At 46.5% G+C, this 27,349-nt stretch overlaps 1 protein-coding gene across 1 annotated transcript in view; it reads right to left on the bottom strand.

Annotated features, from left to right (window-relative positions):
- Positions 1 to 27,349, bottom strand: part of LOC119956427 (metastasis-associated protein MTA1-like) — a 212,396-nt gene that overhangs the window by 165,470 nt on the left and 19,577 nt on the right. The window contains exon 2 of the mRNA XM_038783640.1: positions 21,636 to 21,729. The gene's annotated coding sequence lies outside the window, so the exon portion shown is untranslated. The remainder of the gene's footprint in view (positions 1 to 21,635; positions 21,730 to 27,349) is intronic.

Below are 27,349 nucleotides of genomic sequence, written 5' to 3'. Positions count from 1 at the left end.
TAAGTAAAGATTATTGCGGATGTATTATAATGTTCTGCGCTCGACTGCCGAGTCAAAAAACAAAATGTAAAGATGCTGTTGTATGAATGAGTAAGGGTTTAGAATGTTGTAGAATGTTTTAAATATGAGATGAGAGTAGTTTATTGAGATAGTTAGAGGTTCCTGATTTGAATTGGTAATGTATGCCCCCTTTGACATAGCGTCAATCAGAAATTGTTAGTTAAAATTTTTTTGCCATAGTTGAGGAAAAGATAGAAGCATGGAACTCGCTGAGGTCAGGGGACCCAAAGACACCGTACTTAGGTGATCCTTCATGATTTCTCATGAGGATCACAAGGAGGGAGTGTAGCCACGAAGTTGGCCATTCCCTAAATACAAAATGGAGGAACGCAAAGCATATAGGATAAAATTGACAATGTTTGCAGCACCAGCAGGATGCACCAAGCAGGTGTGGATTCTGTCTGCTGAGAGCAGACAGCACCGAAACGAACATTCCGCATACTAATGAGGCAATCTCCGGGATAGTTAGCATATTAATGGAACGATTCCAGAGACAATGGACACAAATGGGGAAGTAACTGCAACATTGTATAGAATACCAGACACCCCGGCACCAGCGGGGTTTGAAAACAAAGAACCTGAAAGCCCGCCCAGTAGCCAAGGAACAGCCTCAGTATTGGGGGGATTCAAACATTTTTTTTTAATTTAGAGTACCCAATTATTTTATCCAATTAGGGGCAATTTAGCGTGGCCACTCCACCTAGCCTGCACATCTTTTGGGTTGTGGGGGTGAAACCCACGCAGACACAGGGAGAATGTGCAAACTCCACACAGACAGTGACCCAGGGCCGGGATTCGAACCCGGGTCCTCAGCGCCGTAGGCAGCAATGCTAACCACTGTGCCACCGTGCTGCCCCGGGGGGGATTCAAACATATCGATTGGGAAGGGACCCAATCGATTCCGAGCAGGTAAAAGGGTCCGCCCAAAGGGGCGCGGATCCCTGGGACCTATAAAAGACAGGTCCCGCACATAGTTCGCTCTTCTTGTCCAGCCCTCCTCTCTCCTTGACCAGCCCTCCCCTGTGGACCAGCACCTCGACCAGCTTTTGCCAAGAAGACCTTGAACGAGAGAGAGGAGAGGTTTGGGACAGCAGCCGCCAGCAAGTAAGTGTCTCACAACGATCGCTACCAGAGATAGACACTCCTGACCCCTTTTAACTTATACCAACCTGAAGTCTGCAGAGCAGAGCAGAGCAAGAGGCCTTGTTCCCTGACCCGGCAGTTCCTTCGAGATAAGTATTAGTTTATTTAGCGGTAGGAATAGTTTAATCCTTTTAGCGCGTGCATGGTTGGTTATTATAATTTTTTTATTTTTTTTTATAAATTTAGATTACCCAATTATTTTTTCTATTAAGGGGCAATTTAGCGTGGCCAATCCACCTACTCTGCACATTTTTGGGTTGTGGGGACGAAACCCACGCAGACACGGGGAGAATGTGCAAACTCCACATGGACAGTGACCCAGAGCCGGGATCGAACCTGGGACCTCAGCGCCGTTAGGCGGTTGTGCTAACCACTAGGCCACCGCGCTGCCCCGGTAGTTATTATAATTGTATTATAATAAACTCAGTTGTTTGAACTTACTAATTGGTGTATGGTTTTATTGCTTTGAACTTCACCTTGAACTTAACGATACCTGGCGATTCCAGAGCAACAACACACAGCACCGAGTTACTGAATTACACACAGCACCGAGTTACCAAATTACACACGGCACCGAGTTACCGATTTACACAAATCACTGAGTTACCGATTTGCACAAAGCACCGAGTTACCGATTTACACACAGCACCGAGTTACCGATTTACACACAGCACCGAGTTACCGAATTACACAGCACCGAGTTACCAATTTACACACAGCACCGAGTTACCGAATTACACAGCACCGAGTTACCGATTTACACACAGCACCGAGTTACCGAATTACACAGCACCGAGTTACCAATTTACACACAGCACCGAGTTACCAAATTACACAGCATCGAGTTACCAATTTACACACAGCACCGAGTTACCGAATTACACACAACACTGAGAGTTACCGATTTATACACTACACCGAGAGTTACCGATTTATACACAACACCGAGAGTTACCGATTTACACACAGCACCAAGAGTTACCGATTTATACACAACACCGAGAGTTACCGATTTACACACAGCACCAAGAGTTACCGATTTACACACAGCATCGACACAACAGTACGAGAGTTACAGATTTACACACAGCACCCAGAGTTACAGATTTACACACAGTACCGAAAGTTACCAATTTACAACAGTTCCAGAGTTACAGATTTACACACAGGACCAAGAGTTACAGATTTACACACAGTACCGAAAGTTACCAATTTACAACAGTTCCAGAGTTACCGATTGACACACAGCACCCAGAGTTACAATTCACACACAGGACCAAGAGTTACAGGTTTACGCACAGTACCCAGTTACAGATTTACACAGTACCCAGAGTTACAGATTTACACGCAGTACCCAGAGTTACAGATTTACACGCAGTACCCAGAGTTACAGATTTACACGCAGTACCCAGAGTTACAGATTTACACGCAGTACCCAGAGTTACAGATTTACACACAGTACCCAGAGTTACAGGTTTACACGCAGTACCCAAGTTACAGATTTGCACACAGTACCCAGAGTTACAGATTTACACACTGTACCCAGAGTTAGAGATTTACACGCAGTACCCAGAGTTACAGATTTACACGCCGTACCCAGAGTTACAGGTTTACACGCAGTACCCAAGTTACAGATTTACACACAGAACCAAGAGTTACAGATTTACACACAGTACCGAGTTACTGAATTACACACAGCACCGAGTTACCGAATTACACAAAGCACCGAGTTACCAATTTACACACACCGAGTTACCAATTTGCACAAAGCACCGAGTTATCGATGTACACACAGCACCGAGTTACCGAATTACACACAGCACTGAGTTTCCGAATTACACACACACCGAGAGTTACCAATTTACACACAGCTCCAAGTTACAAATTCACACATAACACCGAGAGTTACTGATTTACACACAACACCAAGAGTTACCGATTTACACACAGCACCGACACAACAGTACCCAGAGTTACAGATTTACACACAGTACCCAGAGTTACAGATTTACACACAGTACCCTGAGTTACAGATTTACACACAGGACCAAGAGTTACCGATTTACACACACTACCCAGAGTTACAGGTTTACACACAGCACCCAGAGTTACTGATTTACACACAGTACCCGAGTTACAGATTTACACGCAGCACCCAGTTACCGATTTACACACAGAACCAAGAGTTACAGATTTATGCACAGTACCCAGAGTTACAGATTTATGCACAGCACCCAGAGTTACTGATTTACACACAGTACCCGAGTTACAGATTTACACGCAGTACCCAAGTTACAGATTTACACGCAGAACCAAGAGTTACAGATTTATGCACAGTACCCAGAGTTACAGATTTATGCACAGTACCCAGAGTTACAGATTTACACAGTACCCAGAGTTACAGATTTACACATCCTACCCAGAGTTACATATTTACACACCCTACCCAGAGTTACAGATTTACACACAGCACCCAGAGTTACAGATTTATGCACAGCACCCAGAGTTACAGATTTACACACCCGACCCAGAGTTACAGATTTACACACAGTACCCAGAGTTACAGAATTACACACACTACCCAGAGTTACCGATTTACACACCCCACCCAGAGTTACAGATTTACACACCCTACCCAGAGTTACAGATTTATGCACAGTACCCAGAGTTACAGATTTACACAGTACCCAGAGTTACAGATTTACACACCCTACCCAGAGTTACATATTTACACACCTTACCCAGAGTTACAGATTTACACACAGCACCCAGAGTTACAGATTTACACACCCTACCCAGAGTTACATATTTACACACCTTACCCAGAGTTACAGATTTACACACAGCACCCAGAGTTACAGATTTATGCACAGCACCCAGAGTTACAGATTTACACACCCGACCCAGAGTTACAGATTTACACACCCTACCCAGAGTTACATATTTACACACAGTACCCAGAGTTACAGAATTACGCACACTACCCAGAGTTACAGATTTATGCACAATACCCAGAGTTACAGATTTATGCACAATACCCAGAGTTACAGATTTATGCACAGTACTCAGAGTTACCGATTTACACACCCCACCCAGAGTTACAGATTTACAGACCCTACCCAGAGTTACAAATTTACACATAGTACCTAGAGTTACAGATTTACGCACAGTACCCGAGTTACAGATTTACATACAGTACCCAAAGTTACAGATTTACACAGTACTGCGAGTTACCGATTTACACAATACCGAGAGTTACAGGTTTACACACAATGCTGTCCTAGATTAGTCAGGGTGACAAATAAATTCATATCCACATCACCCAGAAAACCCAGTAATAAAATCTCCTTTTTAAATGGACAACGTTTTCCATGACTAGCCATGACACATGGAAGATAAATTTCAAATCATTAATATCTGTAAGGGCCTGCAAATGTCCTCCATGACTGCTGACAAAAGAATCCCAGAGAAATACATCCACCCTTTTGCATTTCTGAGGCAGAAGTCCAGCCCCTGGGACAGTGCATGTCCCAGCCAACTATGGTCAAAGGTTGTTATTTGTGACTCCTAATATCCCATGGCAGTGTTAACGCCCAACCATTGACTTCTCCCAAACAAAATGGGTTTCAACCATGGGCCTCGTCAGTCAAACCAGTTCGACATGACCAACATTTGAGTTAACCGAATTCCTTTAATTAATAAGCTATTGGAAGTTATCTTCAGTTTCTATTCTGAAAAGAACAGTAACTCCAGGCAGCAGCCTGCATTGTCAACCACCTTACCATCTAACAGTTAGCAGAGAAGGGGCTCTGTCCAAGTAAAATCGCCTGGCCCTCATCTACACTGCTAACTATTGTAACAATGGACTGGTGCCTTCAAGCCTAATTCAACTCGATGTGCCCTCCCTCCGTGGAAGTCTCGATTCTGGAAAGATGCATCACCCTGTAAGTCACCGAACTTTAGCAGTGCTGCCTCACGGCACCGAGGTCCCAGGTTCGATCCCGGCTCTGTGTGGAATTTGCACATTCTCCCCGTGTTTGCGTGGATTTCGTGCCCACAACCCAAAAGATGTGCAGCATGGTGGATTGGCCACACTAAATTGCCCCTTTATAGGAAAAAATGAATTGGGCACTCTAAATTTTTTTTTAACGTTATCCAACCTACCCTCAGAAGAAACCCTCCAGTAGACTTTTAATTCTGGACTCACTTCAAAGCAAATCTTATATCCCATTATTTTACTTATTCCTCTTGTATTGCAGGAGTGCCAGAAAAGGCGGGCATTGAGAAACCCATTTCCATGTCTTCTGCGTGTGTGAAATAACAACCCTTCCAGTTTATCATATTTTGAGTTTGCTGTACACGTTATTCACAGAGGATTGGAACACTGCAAATTTAAGGGTTGGGGAAACTATGCCACCATTTACGCAGCGGGAAATCAAAAATAAAAACATATTTCTGTTTACAGGCAGGTGATAAAAGGAGAATTCAGAGCTGCTTGATTTAATCTCCCTCCTGACCGTAACAATACTGAGAATTACAGATTTACACCCGATACTGAGAGGTGCATTGTTACATACAGTACTGAGTTAGAGTTACGCACAGTACTGATACTGAGAGATAATAGATTTATAGAAAGTACTGACACTAACAGTTCCAGACCACACCGGAACTAGCCAAGGCATCAGAATTATTGCTTCTAACTTCCTACAGTAAGTGACTGGACTGTTATTTGTGGTATTAGTGGTGGGGAAAGCTCAGCACTGTAAAGGAGAGCCTTTCCTCAGATTTGTCATCCTTCTAATCTGCCTTCTCCCTGAAGCAACCCAAATACAAAGATTGTGTTAAAGTAATCACGACTGCTGCCAGGAAGCAAGAACTGACCTACTGTGGTAGTCACCACTGATGTATATATTGTATATATAGGTGCTTTACGCTAAAGCCCCTGTACTACAGGTACGGGGGTAGATTCCTGCCTGCTGGCTCCGCCCAGTAGGCGGAGTATAAATATGTGTGCTCCCTGTACAGCAGCCATTTCATCAGCTGCAGTAGGAGGCCACACATCTCAGTGTAATAAAGCCTCGATTACATCCCACTCTCGTCTTTGCGTAACTTTGTGCATCATCTACTCGATTTGTTGTTCATTTTTGGCATGTGGACATGGCTGACAATTTATGACCCACTCCTAACTGCCCGAGGTGGTGGTAGTGGATCTTCTCCTTGAGGTGCTGAAAACTGTGGCAATGGCATTTCCTAGATGGTGTTTGGTACGGCATTACAAGGTATTGGTAGAACGGTTTTTGTGCTCTTAGTCACTGATTCCCCGACATTAATAGAGAGACATACTTGCTGTTTATGAATGCTACAGCATCCTGTGTAGGGCACTGGCATGTCTTCAGAGCTGCCCTTTATAAAACCCTGGACTTCAGGGAAGACCAGAAAATTGCAGTGGCCCTTTATTCAGCTGCTCCTTTTCCATGTGAAAGCTGATAAAGGTGCTTCCTCTGGAAAACACTGCGCCAGTGATCAGAAAGTACCCTCAGAAAGCTTGGAAAATATCAAAGGCATACAGTTATCATAACTTCAGTCAATCTTATCTGCAGGTCAGGTTCCAGTGATGCTGATAGAGGTAGGCCAGGTGAGGGCTAGGCTAATTATTTTCACAACTTTAAACCTTTCTCAATAGTAAAGGCACCTACATACATTAAAAACAAAAGTCTGAAATATACGCAGGTTCTCAGAGGTTATATTCAGGGCTCGATAGAAACCTACCAAAAAAAACTATACTAACTTTGCATAAGGATGCAGGGTAATAACAGAATTACAATTTGAATGGGTGAACTCAAAGTAAGCCGGATGGTAATGGCACAGTTCTAACATAGAGGTCTCTGGTGCCTCAAGACTAAACCAAAATAAATTGCGGCAAATACTGATACTGAAGTGATATTTGGGTGATGGAACAGCAAAATGATAATATCGCATAAGCACTGACAAAAGGGACTTCGGGTGAAGGCGGGCAGGAGGCAGCCGCACGTTGGAGGGCTCCCGCTCAGGAATAGAATTTTTGGGGTTTTAATGCCCGGTCCCAGATGCTGAAAAAGTTGTAGGAGGACAAAGTGAGGAGAAATGTTCAAGCTTTCGAAAGAAACAGCCGTGAAAAAAAGGGGCTAATGAAAGTCCGCCGGTGAGTGGAAAAGTCGGCGCAGGAACTGTAAGGAAAGCGGAGGCTGGGGCGCCGGGGGAGGCCGCACTGCTCGCTGCAGAAGGAATGACCAAGGCGATGGCCGTGGAACTTGAAAAACAGTTCACAAAGCACATGGAAGCGATGAGGAGGAGATGGGGCGGTATTGAAAATACTGGTGAAGGAGGCGATTTCCCCGGTGAGGGCGGTGGTATCGAGCGCAGCGGCAGGGGTGTGGGAGCAGGGTGAGACACTGAAGGAAGTGGAAGAGGCATTATCGCAGCAGTGATCAACTTACCTCGATGGGGAAGGAGCTGCGGAGGGTAATAGATCCAGGCGGCAGAATTGGAGGATTGTGGGTCTGCCCGAAGGGGTAGAAAGCCCGAGGCCGACGGAGTATTTTGCCACGATGTTGGCGGGGCTGTTTTTTTTGGGGGGGGGGGGGGGGGGGGGGGGGGGGGGGGGGGGGGGGAGAGACCTCTCGATACAAACTGGATCGGGCTTATAGGCCGTGGAGGCCTATACCAAAGGCGAGAGAGCCTCTCTCTTTGTTACTTTTTGTTTCCGTAGGTACAGCGTGAAGGAGAATGTCCTGTGCTGAGCAAAGCAGAAGCGGGTGGTGCAGTGGGCTGGAGCTGGTATACGCATATATCAGGACTTTACGGTGGAGTTGGCGAGGCGGTGGGCGTCCTTCGGCCGGGTGAAGAAGGCACTGTACAACAGCGAGGTGCAGTGCGGCATAGTGTATCCAGCTTAAGTTGAGGGTGACCTACAAATCCAAGGACTTTTATTTTGGGACGGTGGAAGCAGCGGAGGGGGTTGCAAAGGCTGAAGGACTGTGGCAGAATTGAGAAACGGAACTGAGAGTTGGTCTTGGACAGAAACTATAGGACAGTTAGCTTGACATCTGTTGTGGAGAAGGTGCTGGGATTGATAATCAAGAATGTTGCAGGGGGGGCATTTAGTAAAACTCAAGGTAATAGGGAAGCATCAGCAGGGTTTTGTGAAAGGGAAATCATGTTTAACCGATGTATTGGAGTTGTTTGAAGGAGTAACTGCGCTGTGGAAACAAGGGAGCCTGTATACGTGCTGTACTTGGATTTCCAAACGGCATTTGATAAGGAGCCACATCAAAGGATGTTGTGGAAAATAAAAGTTCATGGTGTGGGGGTAACATAATAGCATAGATAGGAGATTGGCTGGCTGGCTCAAAACAGAGTATTGTCATGTGAGAGTACCTTTAAGAAATGGGTGTTTAAGAAATGTACCTTTAAGAAATGGATGTTTATCAGTGATCTCAGTGTGTGGGTGGAGCTGGGCTGTCTGTCAGCTTTTTACTTTCATTTTAGGCTGTTTGCTGCAGGGTGTGTTTTAGTTTTGTTTTCCGCATTGGAGCTGAAGTCAGACAAAGCAGGTGTACTGTTAATCTCTCTGCCATGAAAAGACTATCTCTTGATCATTTGGTGAATTCAGAATTATAAATGTTCTCAGTAGTGAATGTAAACCTAATGTACTTCTGTTAAAAGGTGTTTCTTTTGTCTTCTGGATGTTGTTTGGGAAGTTATTCAGGATTACTTAGTGTTGTATTCTTTGTGGGTTGTATTTGAATTGATGGTTGCTGAGATGTTCACTGTATGTTTTAAAAAGGTTAACTTGAGTTCATAGAATAAACATTGTTTTGCTTTAAAAAGTACTTTTCCATTTCTGTGGTACCACACCTGTAGAGTGGGGCGTGTGCTCCCCATACCACAACCTATTAGAAGTTGTGGATCAGGTGAACTCCATGATACACTTTGGGGTTCTCTAAACCCTGGCCCAGAACAGTATACATAAATGGGTCTTTTTCTCTTTGGCAGGATGTGACAAGTGGAACCGCACAGGGGTCAACTCTGGAGCCTCAACCTTTTACAATTTATATCAATGATTTAGGTGGGGGAGATGATGGCGTAGCGGCATTGTCAACGGATGGATAATTCACAGGCTAATTCTTTGGGGGACAAGAGTTCAAATTCCACCACGGCAACTGGTGGAATTTAAAAGAGCGGCACGGTGGTTAGCACTGCTGTCTCACAGATCGAGAAACCCAGGTTCAATTCCGACCTCGGGTGACTGTCTGTGTGGAATTTGCACTTTCTCCCAGTGTCTGCGTGGGTTTCCTCCGGGTGTTCCGGTTTCTCCCCACAGTCCAAAGATGTGGTTAGGTGGATTGGCATTGATAAATTGCCCTTAGTGTCCAAAAAGTTTAGGTGGGGTTACTGGGTTGCGGGCATAGGGTGGGCTTAAGTAGGGTGCTCTTTACAAGGGCTGGTGCAGACGCAATGGGCCGAATGGACTCCTTCTGCACTGTAAATTCTATGGTTCTATGAGGGTTACGAAGGTACTGTGGCTAAATTTGCAGATGACACAAAAATTGTAAAGAAAGTATGCTGTGAAGAGGACAAAAGGAGATTGCAGATGAATGTAGATAAGTTGAGTGAGTGGCAAAAATCTGGCCGATGGAGTATAATGTGGAAAAATGTGAAGTTTTTCACTTTGGCAGGTAGAATAAAAAGGCATGGTATTATTTAAATGGAGAACAGTTGCAGAATTTGGAGTTGCAGAGGGATCTAGTTGTTGGTATGCATGAATCACAAAAAATTAATATGCTGGACAGCAAGTAATTAAGAGGGTTAATAGAATAGTGGCAGCACGGTAGCATGGTGGTTAGCATAAATGCTTCACAGCTCCAGGGTCCCAGGTTCGATTCCCGGCTGGGTCACTGTCTGTGTGGAGTCTGCACATCCTCCCCGTGTGTGCGTGGGTTTTCTCCGGCTGCTCCGGTTTCCTCCCACAGTCCAAAAATGTGCGGGTTAGGTGGATTGGCAAGGCTAAATTGCCCTTAGTGTCCTAAAAAATAAGGTTAATGGTGGTTGTTGGGTTACTGGTATAGGTATACGTGGGCTTGAGTAGGGTGATCATTGCTCGGCCCAACATCGAGGGCCGAAGGGCCTGTTCTGTGCTGTACTGTTCTAATTCTAATTCTAATGTTGTCCTTTATTACGAGAGGAATTGAAAATATAAGTAAGGCCAAGGAGTGAAAGCAGAGTTAACATTTTGAGTCCTTTAGCTCTTTATCAGAACTGAAGGGACGGAGGTGTTAAGTGTCCTCAGTTCTGACGATGAACCAAAGGTCTCCAAACGTTGGACACGATTCTCCGGAAGAATTTCTAACTTGATTTGTGCTAAGTTTTTCAGGGAGTTTCCTGCCGGCTAGTTCCCCACCGTTATTCAATGACACGTATTCATTTTTTGGGGCCCTGGGGAGTTTCTCACCGGTTTAACCCACACTTAGAATTTGTTTTAGCACTGGGAAGCTGAACTCAGGTCGGGCTGCCATTTTGGAAGGGTGCTCCAAAAAAATTTAGAGTACCCAATTGTTTATTTTTTTCCACTTAAGGGGCAATTTAGCATGGCCAATCCACCTAACCTGCGCATCTTTGGGTTGTCGGGGTGAAGCCTACGCAGACACGGGGAGAATGTGCAAACTCCACACGGACAGTGACCAGGGCCGAGATTCAAAACCGGGTCCTCAGCGCCCTAGGCAGCAATGAGAACCACTGTGCCACCTACCGCCCCCAGGTGCTCCAATCTCTAAGTGAGCTTCTGGGCTCCCCCACAATGTCACCCTCCATACACATGGGCACTACCCCACAACTCCCCAAGTGAGGACACACCTCTATGGGGTCCCTCGGAGCCCTCCCCAAGCCCCCTTACAAGACTCTCTCACTTCCAGCACCCCCATGTGTCAGCCCCCCCAACCTCCCAGAGACCTGCAATCTCCCACCTTCCTTTCATGGACATGCCCCCCCCCCCCCCCAGACCCCTGACCCTTGGCAGTGCCACCATGGTACCCTTGCACTGCCACCCTGGCACTCGTGCAGTGCTCCAGTCAGCTTGGCAGTGCCAGGGTGGCAGTGCCAAGATGCCCACGTTCCAGGCGGAGGGCCGGGAGGCCATCCTGCACTAATCCTGATCATTCAGAGGTCTGCGATGGCACGGAAGAGCACCCAGGTGCCGTTCAGCCTAGTCCATGTTTGTACAGACCAGCACTGATCGGCGCCCAGCTGCAACCTCACTGGGGAGGCCGGTGGATACCACGATGGCGGTGGATACCCAGTAAGTTTGGGTTTAAAACCGGCTTTGACACGCCCCGTTTGGTCCCACAAAACGGGCGGGACTCTGACTCTGACAACGCGGGACTTGGGTGAATCCCGCAAGGCGTGGAAACGTCCAGGAAGCCCGCGAGACGGCTCTCTTGGCATTCACTGGCCGCACCGCGCTCGAGCAAAAGCGCAACACGTCCGTTAACTCTGCTTTCTCTTCTTACAGATGCTGCCAGACCTGCTGAGATTTTCCAGAGTTCTCTGTTCTCGTTTCAGATTTCAGCATCCGTAGTATTTTGCTTATCAAAGGGAGGATGTTCTGCTTCAGTTATACAGGGCACCAGTGAGACCACATCTTGAATACTGTGTGCAGTTTTGGTCTCATGATTTTTTTTAAAAGATCGAATGCATTGGAGGCAGTTCAGAGGAGGTTTACTAGATTGATACCTGGAATGAGCGGAGTGTCTTTTGAGGAAACTTTCTACATTCTCTCTCAGATCCTCAGTCGTACTAACAGAATAGTACTGCTTCACAGGCCCATAACGAGGAGTCACCAGCGTTTGGTTGTCTCCTCTGATCTTCAGACTTCTCGCAAGCCCACTTTGCCTCGATTCTGCTCCCTGCAGCTTTCTCTCATTAATTCGGAGCCTTTTCCTCTGGTCCTGACTTTTACTTCGCTGAACAGGACCTTGTTCAGATTTCTGTTATTGTGCGTTGAGTAGCTTCCTGGGCCTGCCTGTGTCTCTTGTCTCTCTCCCTCACATTCCCTCTACAACATGCAGGAACACAAACATAGTTTCAGACTTGCTGTCTCCCTCTCACAGAGAAAATGCTAAATGAAACGAGACCAGGTTTCGCCTTTTTAATCCACAAATGAAGAATGTAAATTAAACTTAAAGCTATATCTTGTTCCCAACACCCACAAATGGAAATATAAGATACTTAAAACTATTTCTAGTTTCTGATATGATTGCTACCTTAGCCTAGCTTTTGATATCAGCCCTGCAATGTCAAACTCCAGACCTGCATGGTAAATCCAGGACCACTCAGACCTGACCTCTCCCAGAAAATCAAACTTGTCGGTGAGGAACACAACAGCTCCAACTGAGATCAAGTAATGGATAGCACACACTTCACTCCTCACCCACTCCTGTCCTGATTCAATAAAGGCAAGTCCTGGCTGCAGAGGGAAAATAGTGGACTGTTATCTAGTGTGTTTTTGCATGGAGAGATCCTCTGACCATCCCAGCAGCATGTTCCAGTGTCTCTAGAATTGGGACAGCGCTGAAGAGCCATTAAGAATTTAAAAAGTGCCAATGGCATGATTATCCCACCACCATGTGCCTGGTGCTGACCCGGCCATGCCGAGTGCTTCAGGGGAGAGGCCCAAATCGGGCTTTGCGCCGGACGCTAAGCTGCAGGTGAGTCACCCAACCCGCGACGCCCGGCATGATCATATTTAAATAAGCTGTTAGGCCCCATTTAGTACTGATCTCCACAAGCGGAGACCTGGCGCGATGGCCAAGGTCTCGGAAGACTTTGGAGCCCCCCCCCCCCCGGGTGGTTGGGGACAGGGTAGTACTCAAGGGCACTGCCCAAGTGCCAGGCTGGCGTGGCAGACTGCCCAGCTGCCAGGTTGCCACCTGAGGGGGGCCATGCCTAAGAAAGGGGGACATGAAGGGTACTGGGGTGGGTGAAAGGGGTGTATGAAGGGGCTTCATTAAGATTGAAGGGGCTGAAGGCGGGGGGGGTGGGGGGGGGGGGGGGGGGGGTCCTGAAACGGCGTCCCGATTTCGGACGAGTCGGTCTCACCAGGGAGTTCAGCAGTTGTCAAGGCCCAAATAGACGACAAAGTGTGGGTGAAACAGGTCTGGATTACACCCAATAAGCCAGCAGGGAAACACTGCCAAATGCACCCTAAATTACACTCAAGTCATTTTTAGGGAGAATCATTCCCAATTTCTCTGGACAACAAAGACTATTCAGAGTACGCATTGCAGATTGAGCACTGACTATTGCTTGCTCACATCCTGGTCGGCATGATCAATAACAACAGTTGGATTCACTCTGCAGGCTCCTCAGAGCTCCCCCACACCAAACCAGCACAGAGCCCTGCCAGAAGGCAGGACACAACAGGAGGTTTGGTCAGGAAATTCTGACAGATTCCGTCCACTGATAATACAATGAGTGCAAGAGTGTTCAAGATGAAAAACAACCTTAATTCAACAACAACAGCTTATATTTATATAGTCTTTAACGTTATGAAACACCACAAAGTGCATTACAGGAGCAGAATAAAACAAAGTATGACACCAAGCCACAGCAGGTGATATTAGGTCAGGTTGATCAAAGAGAGGGCAGCACGGTGGCGCAGTGGTTAGCACTGATGTCTCACAGCACCGTGGACCCGGGTTCGATCCCAGCACCGGGTCACTGTCCGTGTGGAGTTTGCACATTCTCCCCATGTCTGCGTGAGTCTCACCCCCACAACCCAAAGATGTGCAGAATAGGTTTGGATTTTTTGTTTTTTTTAATGTTGTTAATTTAAAAAACAGTTGGTAAAAGAAGAAGGTTTTAAGGAGTGCCTTAGAGAAGGCAAGTGAGATAGAGAAGCAAAGTGTGGAGGGAGGGGGTCCTACAGCTTCAGGCCTCGGCAACTGATGGCATGCCATAAATGCTGGAAAGGTTATGATTGGGAATACACAACAGGCGAGAATTAGAGCAGCACCAGATATCTTGGAGGCTTGGGGGGGGGTTGGAGGAGATTACTGCAATGGGAAAGAACAAGGTCAGAGGGATTTTGAAACCATGATGGGAACTGCAAATTCAAGACGTTGTTTGACTGAGAGCCAATGTAGGTCAGTGAGCACAGGATGATAGGGGAATGGAACTTGATCCGAGTTAAGACACAGGCAGCAGAGCTTTGGATAACCTCATGGTAGAATGGGGAGACCAGCCAGGAGTGCACTGGAATAGTTGAGTCCAGAGGTAACAAAAGCATGGATGAGAGTTTTCGCAGCAGATGAACAGAGACGGGGCCAGAGAAGGCGGTATTAGAGATGGCCTGAACATGAAGTCAGAAACTCGCCTCAGGATCAAATGCAACACCAAGGATACAAACCAAGGATACTGGATCCAAGATGGCGCCGGAGCATGGCGACTCTCTGCGAGCTCTCTCAACCAGACCCCTTCCTTTTCTCTCATCCCCGTTCTGACCTACTAAACCTCTTTTTCACTTCATATCAATATACTCTGTTGATTATTCTTTTGTCCACTATGTGTACGTTCCCTTGGCTGCAGAAAAATAAGAGCAGTCACAGGGTAGTAGTCATGGGCGACTTCAACTTCCCAAACATTGAGTGGAAACTCTTTAGATCAAATAGTTTGGATGGGGTAGTGTTTGTGCAGTGTGTCCAGGAAGCTTTTTTAACACAGTATGTAGATTGTCCGACCAGAGGGGAGGCCATATTGGATTTAGTACTTGGTAATGAACCAGGGCAGGTGATAGATTTGTTAGTGGGGGAGCATTTTGGAGGTAGTGACCACAATTCTGTGCCTATCACTTTAGTAATGGAGAGGGATAGGTGCGAGCAACAGGGCAAGGTTTATAATTGGGGGAAGGGTAAATACAATGCTGTCAGACAAGAATTGAAGTGCAGAAGTTGGGAACATAGGCTGTCAGGGAAGGACACAAGTGAAATGTGGAACTTGTTCAAGGAACAGGTACTGCGTGTCTTTGATATGTATGTCCCTGTCAGGCAGGGAAGAGATGGTCGAGTGAGGGAACCATGGTTGACAGGAGAGGTTGAATGTCTTGTTAAGAGGAAGAAGGAGACTTACGTAAGGCTGAAGAAACAAGGTTCAGACAGGGCGCTGGAGGGATACAAGATAGCCAGGAGGGAACTGAAGAAAGGGATTAGGAGAGCTAAGAGAGGGCATGAAAAATCTTTGGCGGGTAGGATCAAGGAAAACCCCAAGGCCTTTTACACATATGTGAGAAATATGAGAATGACTAGAGCGAGGGTAGGTCCGATTAAGGACAGTAGCGGGAGATTGTGTATTGAGTCTGAAGAGATAGGAGAGGTCTTGAACAAGTATTTTTCTTCAGTATTTACAACGAGAGGGGCCATATTGTTGGAGAGGACAGCGTGAAGCAGACTGATAAGCTTGAGGAGATACTTGTCAGGAAGGAAGATATGTTGCGCGTTTTGAAAAACTTGAGGATAGACAAGTCCCCCGGGCCTGACGGGATATATCCAAGGATTCTATGGGAAGCAAGAAATGAAATTGCAGAGCCGTTGGCAATGATCTTTTCGTCCTCGCTGTCAACAGGGGTGGTACCAGAGGATTGGAGAGTGGCGAATGTCGTGCCCCTGTTCAAAAAAGGGAATAGGGATAACCCTGGGAATTACAGGCCAGTTAGTCTTACTTCGGTGGTAGGCAAAGTAATGGAAAGGGTACTGAGGGATAGGATTTCTGAGCATCTGGAAAGGCCATTGCTTGATTAGGGATAGTCAGCACGGATTTGTGAGGGGTAGGTCTTGCCTTACAAGTCTTATTGAATTCTTTGAGGAGGTGACCAAGCATGTGGATGAAGGTAAAGCAGTGGATGTAGTGTACATGGATTTTAGTAAGGCATTTGATAAGGTTCCCCATGGTAGGCTTATGCAGAAAGTAAGGAGGCATGGGATAGTGGGAAATTTGGCCAGTTGGATAACGAACTGGCTAACCGATAGAAGACAGAGAGTTGTGGTGGATGGCAAATATTCAGCCTGGAGCCCAGTTATCAGTGGCGTACCGCAGGGATCAGTTCTGGGTCCTCTGCTGTTTGTGATTTTCATTAACGACTTGGATGAGGGAGTTGAAGGGTGGGTCAGTAAATTTGCAGATGATACGAAGATGGTGGAGTTGTGGATAGTGAGGAGGGCTGTTGTCGGCTTCAAAGAGACATAGATAGAATGCAGAGCTGGGCTGAGAAGTGGCAGATGGAGTTTAACCCTGACAAGTGTGAGGTTGTCCATTTTGGAAGGACAAATCTGAATGCGGAATACAGGGTTAATGGTAGGGTTCTTGGCAATGTGGAGGAGCAGAGAGATCTTGGGGTCTATGTTCATAGTTCTCTGAAAGTTGCCACTCAAGTGGATAGAGCTGTGAAGAAGGCCTATGGTGTGCTAGCGTTCATTAGCAGAGGGATTGAATTTAAGAGCCGTGAGGTGATGATGCAGCTGTACAAAACCTTGGTCAGGCCACATTTGGAGTACTGTGTACAGTTCTGGTCACCTCATTTTAGGAAGGATGTGGAAGCTTTGGAAAAGGTGCAAAGGAGATTTACCAGGATGTTGCCTGGAATGGAGAGTAGGTCATACGAGGAAAGGTTGAGGGTGCTAGGCCTTTTCTCATTAGAACGGAGAAGGATGAGGGGCGACTTGATAGAGGTTTATAAGATGATCAGGGGAATAGATAGAGTAGACAGTCAGAGACTTTTTCCCCGGGTGGAACACACCATTACAAGGGTACATAAATTTAAGATAAATGGTGGAAGATATAGAGGGGATGTCAGAGGTAGGTTCTTTACCCAGAGAGTAGTGGGGGCATGGAATGCACTGCCTGTGGTAGTAGTTGAGTCGGAAAATTTATGGACCTTCAAGCGGCTATTGGATAGGTACTTGGATTAGGGTAGAATAAGGGAGTGTACGTTAACTTCTTAAGGGCAGCACGGTAGCATTGTGGATAGCACAATTGCTTCACAGCTCCAGGGTCCCAAGTTCGATTTCGACTTGGGTCACTGTCTGCGTGGAGTCTGCACATCCTCCCCGTGACTGCGTGGGTTTCCTCCGGGTACCCCGGTTTCCTCCCACAGTCCAAAGATGTGCAGGTTGGGTGGATTGGCCATGAAAAATTGTCCAAAATTCTATGATTAACCTAGGACAAAAGTTCGGCGCAGCATCGTGGGCCGAAGGGCCTGTTCTGTGCTGTATTTCTCTATATAAAAATACTTTTCACTGTACTTCGATACATGTGACAATAAAAATCAATCAATCAAACGGACTCCCTTAATCTCAGACAGTTGCCAAGGAGAGGGATAGAGTCAGTCGTCAGAGGAATAGAGTTTGAAGCGGGGATGTGAACAATAGCTTCAGTCTTTCCAATCTTGAATTGGAGAAAAGTTCTGCTGACCCAGTACTGGATGTAGTTTTAGTAGTCTGATAGTTTAGCAACAGTAAAGGGGTCGGGAGATGTGGTGGGGAGGTAGAGCTGGAAGTCACCAGTGTGCAATAGATACAAGAGCATACGAGGAAAACACTTCTTAAAGAAAACATCCCAACAGCACAAATAGATAACTGCGCTGCTCAGTTTAGCACTGAGAACTGAGAGCACAAAGAAAGGCACAAAACAAAGACCAGTGAGAGAGAAATCATGGTACAAAGAAGTAGCTTTGACGACTTGCACCGCAGGAGCTGGAGAAAACAGAAAGAGGATTCTCAGCCTGGAACTGACAACATTTTGAGACATTGTCACAGGTTCTGGGTTTTGCTCCTCTGACAAAACACAAAAACAAGGCATTTACTTCCAACGGATTCCTGCCCTTTCGACATTATTCACTGTTCTGGAGTTCCTCTTTGGTTTTCTATTATCTGATGTCCCTGCCAATTGTCTAAACCCCACATATCCCCCTCCCCCCACATCCTCCCCTCCCTCCCTCCACCCCCCCCCCCCACATCCTCCCTCCCTCCCTCCCCCCCCCCCCACATCCTCCCTCCCCCCCCCCACATCCTCCCTCCCCCCCCCCCCCACATCCTCCCTCCCCCCCCCCCCACATCCTCCCCTCACACCCCCCCCCTCCCATAGTTCTAGTTAACCTGGCTGAGGGGGCATTGATCCCAGTCCTGTTTCTGGTGGGTGGCACGGTAGCCCAGTGCTGAGCATTGTTGCTTCACAGCGCAAGGGTCGCAGGTTCAATTCCTGGCTTGGGTCACTGTCTGTGTGGAGTCTGCACGTTTCCCCAGTGTCTGCGTGGGTTTCCTCCGGGTGCTCCGGTTTCTTCCCAAAGTCCCGAAAGACGAGCTGTTAGGTAATTTGGACATTCTGAATTCTCCCTCAGTGTACCCGAACAGGCGCCGGAATGAGGCGACTAGGGGCTTTTCACAGTAACTTCATTGCAGTGTTAATGTATGAAAAAAAAGGTGGAACTTGTTCGACTATCACAGATTCCTTCTCATCCAGAACATCCCAATGCATGAGGAATTAAAAGCCCTCCCTCTTGCACCACGTCTCCAGCTGCACATTCATCTGCACTGTCTTCCTGTTTCTGTACTCTCTGTGCTTTCCACACTGACCTGGTCCCCAGCATCTAAATGTTGGCAATGTATCTATCCATGACAGCCTTGGTATGAGTGATCACCACACAGTTCTTGATAAGACCAAGTCCAGTCTTCACGCTGGCGGTAGTACTGTGTGGCACAACCACCATGCTAAGGAGGTTAATCAAAAATAGATCTAAGAGGTTCAAAACTGTGCATCCAGAAGGCATTGTGAGCCATCAACATCAGCAGAATTGCAATCATCCACAATCTGCCACCTCATAGTCCAGTTTATCCCTCACACTGCCATTACTATCAAGCCAGGTGACCACCCCTGGGATGATGAGAACAGGTGCGAACCTGCTCAAGTCACAACAAGGGACTACATTCACGCTGAACAATATATAAGCAGTAGTTCATAGACAGAGCCAAGTCATCTCACAACCAATTGATCAGATCAAAGCTCTGAAAGCCTGACATATCTACTGCAAAGGAAGGTGGATCACTAAACAGCTAGCAGGAGGATGAGTATCCATAAACCTCCCTTCCCTCAATGGTGGTGAGTCCAGCAAGTGTCAAAAAGACAAGGCTGAGGAATTTGCAACCACCTTCAGCTGAAAGTATGGAATGGATAATTGATTTCAGCCTGATCCAAAGTTTCGTGCTGTCTCATATACCAGACTTCAGTTGTGCTTATTCACTCCTGGTAATGTGAAGAGATGGCCGAGATAATTTGTTACAGCCACGGCTTCTGGTCCTGACAACATTCTGAAGACCTGTGCTCCTGAACAAGTTGCACCCTCTGCCAAGCTGTTCCAGTACAGCTCCAACTCTGGCATCCACCCAACAATGTGAAAATTTGCCCATTCACAACAACCCGGGCAAATCTAATCTAGTTAATTAGGGCCTCATCAATGTACTCGCTATCATCAGCAAAATGACGGTAGGTGTCATTGGCAATGCTATCAAGTAACACTTAGTCACCAATAACCTGCTCACCAATGTCAGTTTGGGTTCCACCAGGTGCAATTGACTCCAGACCTCATTAGTCTTGCTCCAAACGTGGACAAAAGAACTGAATCCCAGGGACGGGGCAAGAGTCTCTGCCCTTGACATCAAGGCAGCATTTAATCAAGTGAAGCATCAAGGGTCCTTAGCAAAATTGACGTCTACGGGAACTAGGGGGGAAACTCTCCTCTGGTGCAATCATATCGAGCATGAAGGAAGATGGTTATGGTCGTTGGAGGTCAATCATCTCTACCCCAGGATATTGCTGTAAGAGTTCCTCAGGGTAGAATCCTAAGCTAAACATCTTCACCCGTTTCATCATTGACCTTCCCTCCAACAAAAGGTCAGAAGTGGGGATACTGACTGGTGATTGCACAGTGCTCTGTTCCATTTCCAACCCCTCAGATGCTGAAGCAGTCCCTGTCCACATACAGCAAGATTCGAACACCATGCACCCTTGGACTGACAAGTGACAGGTAATATTCACACCACTAATGCAATGTACATCTCCAGCAAGAGGGAGAATATCCTCCCACTAACATTCAGCCAAATTCACCTTCATCAACATCCTCGGGGTATCTACTTACCAGCTGAACTGGATCAGTCACATAAAAGCCTTGGCAACCAGAGCAGGTCAGAGGTACTGACTCGAAACGTCTCTCTTAGGGCACAAGTCAAAAGTGTAATGGAATACTCTCCATGTGCTGAGATGAGTGCAGCTCTCACAACATTCAAGAAGCCGGACATCATTCACGACAAAGCAGTCTGTTTGATCAGCAGTCTAGTTATCACCTTAATTCTCAAGGTTACTATCTGCAGGATGCACTTCAGCAATGCTCAAGTTTCTTCTCACGGGCACCTTGCAAGCCCATGACCTCTATTACCCACTGATTCCCAAACTATTTTCAAATATGACCACATTTTAACATTTGAAACTGAGCATGGCCCCAGACAGCAACAAAAACACATTAGAAATAAAGTTGCAAAACAACTTTTAGTGTATGATTACAGTTTGCATATTGTGGATCAACATTTAATAATACATTATATAAATATGAAAATGTGTTCTTAGAGCACTTGGTAAAAATTATAATATTTTATATATTCATGTCAGCTTCAGCCAAGATTTCTGTATCCCCCCCCCCAAATGACAGGAGATTCAGCGAAGTCACTCTCTTTCTCCCCCATTTATACAAAGTAATCAGCCCCTTTCCCCTTCCCCATGCACGTTGTAATCAGTCACACACACACACCCACACACACACACACACACTCTCCCGGCTTTTGTGCAATCGATCAGTGAGTCATTGAGTTACACTTGCCTATCTCTGTCTGCGCCAATTCGGTGTACCAACATCCCGGCCCAGCTCAGCACTCACCGCTAAGAGTGATTTCTGAGGTTAAATAGCTCTTTGAGTTCACCATCCGCCCCATGCTGTTTGGTGCCAACAGCCAGCGAGCCTAGGGCTGTCCCGCCAGAATCGCCTCTCCACAATCGCCATTAGTGGCCCAGAGAAAGGGGGGGGGGGGAACACATGACCCCAATTGCTATCTGTGTGACCCCATTGGGGTTCACAACCCACAGTTTGGGAACCCCTGACAAAGAACATCAGAATCTCCAGGTACCTCTCTATGTCACACCCATCCTGATTTGGGTGTATATCGTCATTCCGTCACCAACACTAGGTCAAAATTCGAGAATTCTTTACCCATTAGCATTGGACATCTAGAATTGGGCAATAATATCAACTTGGCTAAGAACCGCTATATCAGTGGAATGAGTATATTAAAAGTAACACTTACTCGCATGTTTGTCGGCGAGTGCAATAAGACTGCTTGAAATGTCACGTCTCCGGTAAAAACAAACGCACTTTGCTTCCACATTGCCGTTGACAGTCTGAAATAGTGAAAAAAAGGGCCCTGAGGATAATTGAATCACAATAATTAAATGCTGCAGTGAAATAGTGACGGGACAGGGCTCTGAAGATAACTGGTACAGACAATGTTAGCATTAAACAGTAAGGGAGCAGAGGTCCCCTGGCACACACCAATGTAACCTCCTGCGAACGTACTCAAGTGGCCACTCTTCACAGGTAAGCCTACACATTTGTGAGCTGGTCATTCAACTATGGAGACCACACACTCTGCCCTCACCCCACAGAAGATAGTCCATGAACGAATATTTTTTTTTAAAAATCACAAACAGAGAATATGCCTTATTTGATTTTTTTTCCCCTCACTTTGGAGATACTATTGAGAATTATTCCTTCCCCTCGCCTTGTTCTGCACCGAAACTGGCTGGAATCAGCTAACGCAACAGGACATCAGAACTAGCACATAAAAGGTGATGCTCAAAAGAACGTGAAGCAGGTTTCTCTATCCATCAGGGGCTCAATTAACCCTTGGTATGAAGTGCAGGACATATCAAAATGCGAGAGCTTCAATCTGTGCTGAGTTAATTCTATCACTGGGTGTCGCACCATAACAACAACTTGCAATGATGTGGCACCCTTAATGTAACAAAACATCTCTGGGTACTTCACAGAATTGATTACAGAACAAAATTTGACATTGACAAAGAACAAAGAGATAGGAGCATAAGTAGACCATATAACCCATCGAACCTTTTTCGCCACTCAATACCATCATAGCTGATCTTGGGATTTAATCCACTTTTCCTCCTGCTCCCCATATCCCTTGATACATGAAAGACCAAACATCTGCCCGTCCCAGCCTTAAACGTATGCAACGATGGAGCATCCACAACCCTTGGGAGTGGAGAATACCAAATTTCACATCTACTTGATTGAAGAAATTTCTCCTCATCTCAGTCCTGTAAGATCTGCCCCTTATCCCGAGACTGTGCCCAGTGTTCCCCGACCATTGGAAACAATCTCTCAGCGTCTGCCCTACCAAACCCCCTCAGAATCTTGGATGTTGTACGGCAATTGTCTCGCATTCCCCAGATAATATCGACCCAGTTTACTCAGCCTTTCATCACAGACAAGCTCCTCATCCTAGGGGCCAATTTAGTGAACCTTCATTGCAGTGCCTCCAATGCAAATATACATGGAGATCAAAATTGCACACAGTATAGGGTGTGGACTCTGGAGCGAAGCACTGCATAGGGTCACCTCCACATTTCACCAAAGCCCTGTACAATTTTAACAAGACTTCTTTAATTCGTCACTCCAACAATCTGCAACACAACCTCTACAATAGAGGCCACACGCCATTTGATTCCTAATTGCTTGTGGTATCTGCATGCAACCTACTGTTCTCCTTGTACGAGCCCACCCAAGTCTATCTGGACATTAACACTTACAAGCTTCTCATCTTTCAAACAATGTTTTTCCATTCTTATTTTTTTATAAATGTTTTTTATTGGGTTTTTGAACAAAGTATATTTACAGTTATGCGTCAGGTTTAGCCTTGCGCACGTGGAGGTGGAGTTGACCCTACGCAGTGCTTCGCTCCAGAGTCCCCACCCTATTTCAATCCCCAGGTCTTCGTCCCATTTCTTTCTTGTTGCGTCCAGTATGGTGTCGGCCCTTTCTACCAGTCGCTCATACATGTAGCGACAGTTCCCTTTATCTAGGATGCTTGCGTTCAGTAACTTTTCCAGTAATGTCTGTCATGGCGGTTGTGGGTACGTCCTTGTCTCCTTTCATAGGAAGTTTGAGTTGCAGGTACCTTAGCTCGTTCCCCCTGGCTAGCTGGAATTTCTCCGTCCAGTGTTGCGATCCTGCCGTCCGTATGGGGGATGGGACAATTGGGCGCGGCCGTTTTGGCGCGGCCGTTTGGACGCAGCCGTTTGGACGCAGCCGTTTGGGCGCCATGGGACAATTGGGCGCAGCCAATTTGGCGCAGCCGACAGAAATTCTTGTATTCAGAAAACTATTGTATTTGTTGTTGAAACATTCAATTTACTATTTTGAACTGTCAGTTGTGTCAATTTCAGCGGCCGGCTCACTTTGATCCGGAGAGGGAAGCTGCTGTCACTGAAACAATCAGCCGGCCGCTGAAATTGACACTGCCCACTGCTCTCTCCCTCCAATCCAACTTTTAAGTTTTAATGTTTCTGATTGGAGGGAGAGAGCAGCCGGCAGTGTCAATTTCAGCGGCCGGTTGATTGCTTCAGTGAGAGAGCAGCTTCCCTCTCTGGATCAAAGTGAGCCGTCCGCTGAAATTGACACTGCCGGCTGCTCTCTCCCTCCAATCAGAAACATTAAAACTTAAAAGTTGGATTGGAGGGAGAGAGCAGCGGGCAGTGTCAATTTCAGCGGCCGGCTGATTTCAGTGAGAGCAGCTTCCCTCTCCGGATCAAAGTGAGCCGGCCGCTGAAATTTTAATTGGATCCACGATGGGGGTTTTAAATTTATTTAAAAATCTATGCTAGCGCTTCCCATTGTGAGTCTACGGGGGTCTGACCTCTCCCCCCGCCCCCCCCCCCCCCCCCCCCCCCCCCGTAGACTCACAATGGGAAGCGCATGCATAGATTTTAAAATAAATTTAAAACCCCCATCATGGATATCCGCGGCTCGGATACAACGCGGGTGGCTGTCTTGGACCCCAACACCCGCGTTATAAAGGGGGACTACTGTATCATGTATGAGTAAGAACACTGGTTTTTAAACAAAATGTAACAAAGTTTGTGCGACTACTAAATTTGATGAACACACCTCCCTCATGTTGACGCCAAAACGTCCGGCGCCAAAACAGCCGGCGCCAAAACGGTTGGCGCCAAAACGGCCGCGCCAAAACAGCCGGCGCCAAAACGGTTGGCGCCCAAATGGCTGCGCCAAAACGTACCTAACCCGTCCGTATGTAGGTCCGTAACTGTCCAGTGTCCTTCCGTCCTGTCCCCACCTTTTGAAGGTGGCATCAATCACTGGTGTGAACCTATGGTTGTTGCAGATGGGAGCTTTGTCCTACATTTTGGTCAGGCCAAATTGCTGCCGTAGTTGATTCCAGGACTGGAGGGTGGCTATCACCACATGGCTGCTGGAGTGTTTTTTGGGTGGGGATGGGCTTGCTACCGTGGCAAAGGCCCGGAGGGAGGTCCCCTTATAGGAGGCCTCTTCCGCGCGTACCCACTCAGCTTCTGGCTCCTCGATCCATCCTCTTATTCACTCGGCTGTCGCCCCCCAATGGTAGAATTGTAGGTTTGGGAGGGCTTTCCCCCCCCTGGATGTTGTTTTTTTGTAGGACCTTCTTTGGGATCCTAGCATTCTTCTTCCCCCCCCCCCCCCCCGCATTTTAGAAGGTCTAATGCAGGTAGGGAATATACAATGAATGGTAGAACCGTCAAGAGTATTGACAGTCAGAGAGATCTAGGTGTACAGGTCCACATGCTTGCCTTCATTGGCCGGGGCATCGAGTATAAAAATTGGCAAGTCATGTTGTAGTTGTATTGAACCTTAGTTAGGCAAACTTGGAGTACAGTGTTCAATTCTGGTTGCCACATTACCAGAAGGATGTGGAGGCTTTAGAGAGGATGCAGAAGGGATTTACCAGGATGGTGCCTGGTATGGAGGGCATTAGCTATGAGGAGCGGTTGAATAAACTCGGTTTGTTCTCACTGGAACGATGGAGGTTGAGGGGCGACCTTACAGAGGTCGACAAAATTATGAGGGGATAGACAGAGTGGATAGTCAGAGGCTTTTTCCCGGCGTAGAGGGGTCAATTCCTAGGGGGCATAGGTTTAAGGTGCGAGGGGCAAGGTTTAGAGGAGATGTACGAGGCAAGTTATTTTTACACAGAGGGTAGTAGGTGCCTGGAACTCGTTGCAGGAGGAGGTGGTGGAAGCAGGGATGATAGTGACGTTTCAGGGGCATCCTGACAAATACATGAATAGGATGGGAATAGAGGGATAGGGACCCAGGAAGTGCAGAAGATTTTAGTTTAGAAATCATGAACATAGATTGTAAATAGCTGGGGCCCCAGCACTTGATCCTTACAGAACTCCACAGCCTGCGAACTTGAAAATGCCCTGTTTATGCCCACCCTTTGATTCTTGTCCCGAACCAAACCTATATCCATGCTAATACATTATATCCAACTCCCTGGGTCCTTAACGTACCTATAATTTTTTTGTGTAGCACCTTAGTGAATGAGATTTGGAGATTCGGGTATACAACATCTACTGGCCCCCTTCATCTCCTTCCTTTCTTTAAAACCTGTATTATATTTACCAACTTCCAATTTGATGGGACCATTCCAGAATCGAAGGAGTTTTGGAAAGTTACAGCCAGTGTTTCAACAACTTCTGCAGCTGTCATTGGAGTGCTTTGAAGAAGTCACATGTGCAGTGGATGAAGGGGAACTACTGGATGTAGATTTCCCGAAGTCATTTGATACGGTGCCACATCAAAGGTTATTTATTGTGTAAAATCAAATTTCATGGTGTCAGGGGTAACACATTGGCATGCTTGAAGATTGGTGAGCTAACAGGAAGAGAGGGTTGGCATAATGGATCTTTTTGCAGTTGACAGGATGAGAGGAGAGGAGTGTTGCTTACCACAGGGATCAGTGCTGGGGCCTCAATTTTTTACAATTTATATAAATTACCTGGATGAAGGGATTCAAGGTATGGTGGGTAAATTTGCTGATGACACAAAGATAGGTAGGGAAATAAATTGTGACGAGGAAATAAGGAGGCTACAAAGGGACAGTGTCCTGGTGCATGATTCACAAAAAGCTGGCGTACAGATACAGCAAGTAATTAGGAAAGCTAATAGAATGTTATTGTTTATTGCAATGAAATGCAAATCACTTGTCACAAGTAGGCTTCAAACGAAGTTACTGTGAAAAGCCCCTAGTCGCCACATTCCGGCACCTGTTCGGGAGGCTGTTACGGGAATCGAACCGTGCTGCTGGCCTGCCTTGTTCTGCTTTCAAAGCCAGTGATTTAGCCCTGTGCTAATTGTGAGGGGGATTGAATACAAAAGTAGAAGGGTTATGCTCCAATTGTACAGGGCATTGATGAGACAACAGCTGGAGTATTGGTCTTCTTATTTAAGGAAATATGTAAATGCATTAGAAGCAGTTCAGAGAAGGTTTTCGAACTAATAATTGGAATGGGCAGGTTGTCAGGTTGGAGAAGTTTTGTATCCTCTGGAGTTTAAAAGAGGCGAATTGATTGAAACATGTACAGTCCTGAGGGGTATTGACAGGGTGGATGTGGAGAGGATGGTTCCTCTTGTTGGAGAATCTGGACCCAAGGAATACTGTTCAAAAATAAGGGGTTTCTCACTTAAGACAGAGATGAGGAGAAATGTTTTCTCTCAGATGGGCGCGGTGTTCTGGAACTCTCTTCCTTAAACGGTCGAGGAAGCAGAAATTTTGAATATTTTTTAAGGCAAAGCTAAATAGATTCTTGATTAAAAAGGGGATAAAAGGTTATCGGGGTAGACAGGAAAGTGGGCTTAAAATTACAAGATCAGCCATGATCTCACTGAATGATGGGAAGTCTCGAGGGGCAGAGAGGCTTACTCCTGCTCCTAATTCATACGTTT

Source organism: Scyliorhinus canicula, chromosome 2 (assembly GCF_902713615.1).
Source record: "Scyliorhinus canicula chromosome 2, sScyCan1.1, whole genome shotgun sequence".
NCBI lineage: Eukaryota > Metazoa > Chordata > Chondrichthyes > Carcharhiniformes > Scyliorhinidae > Scyliorhinus > Scyliorhinus canicula.
Note: the sequence above shows the minus strand (reverse complement) of the source record. Positions and strands in the feature narration are given on the sequence as shown.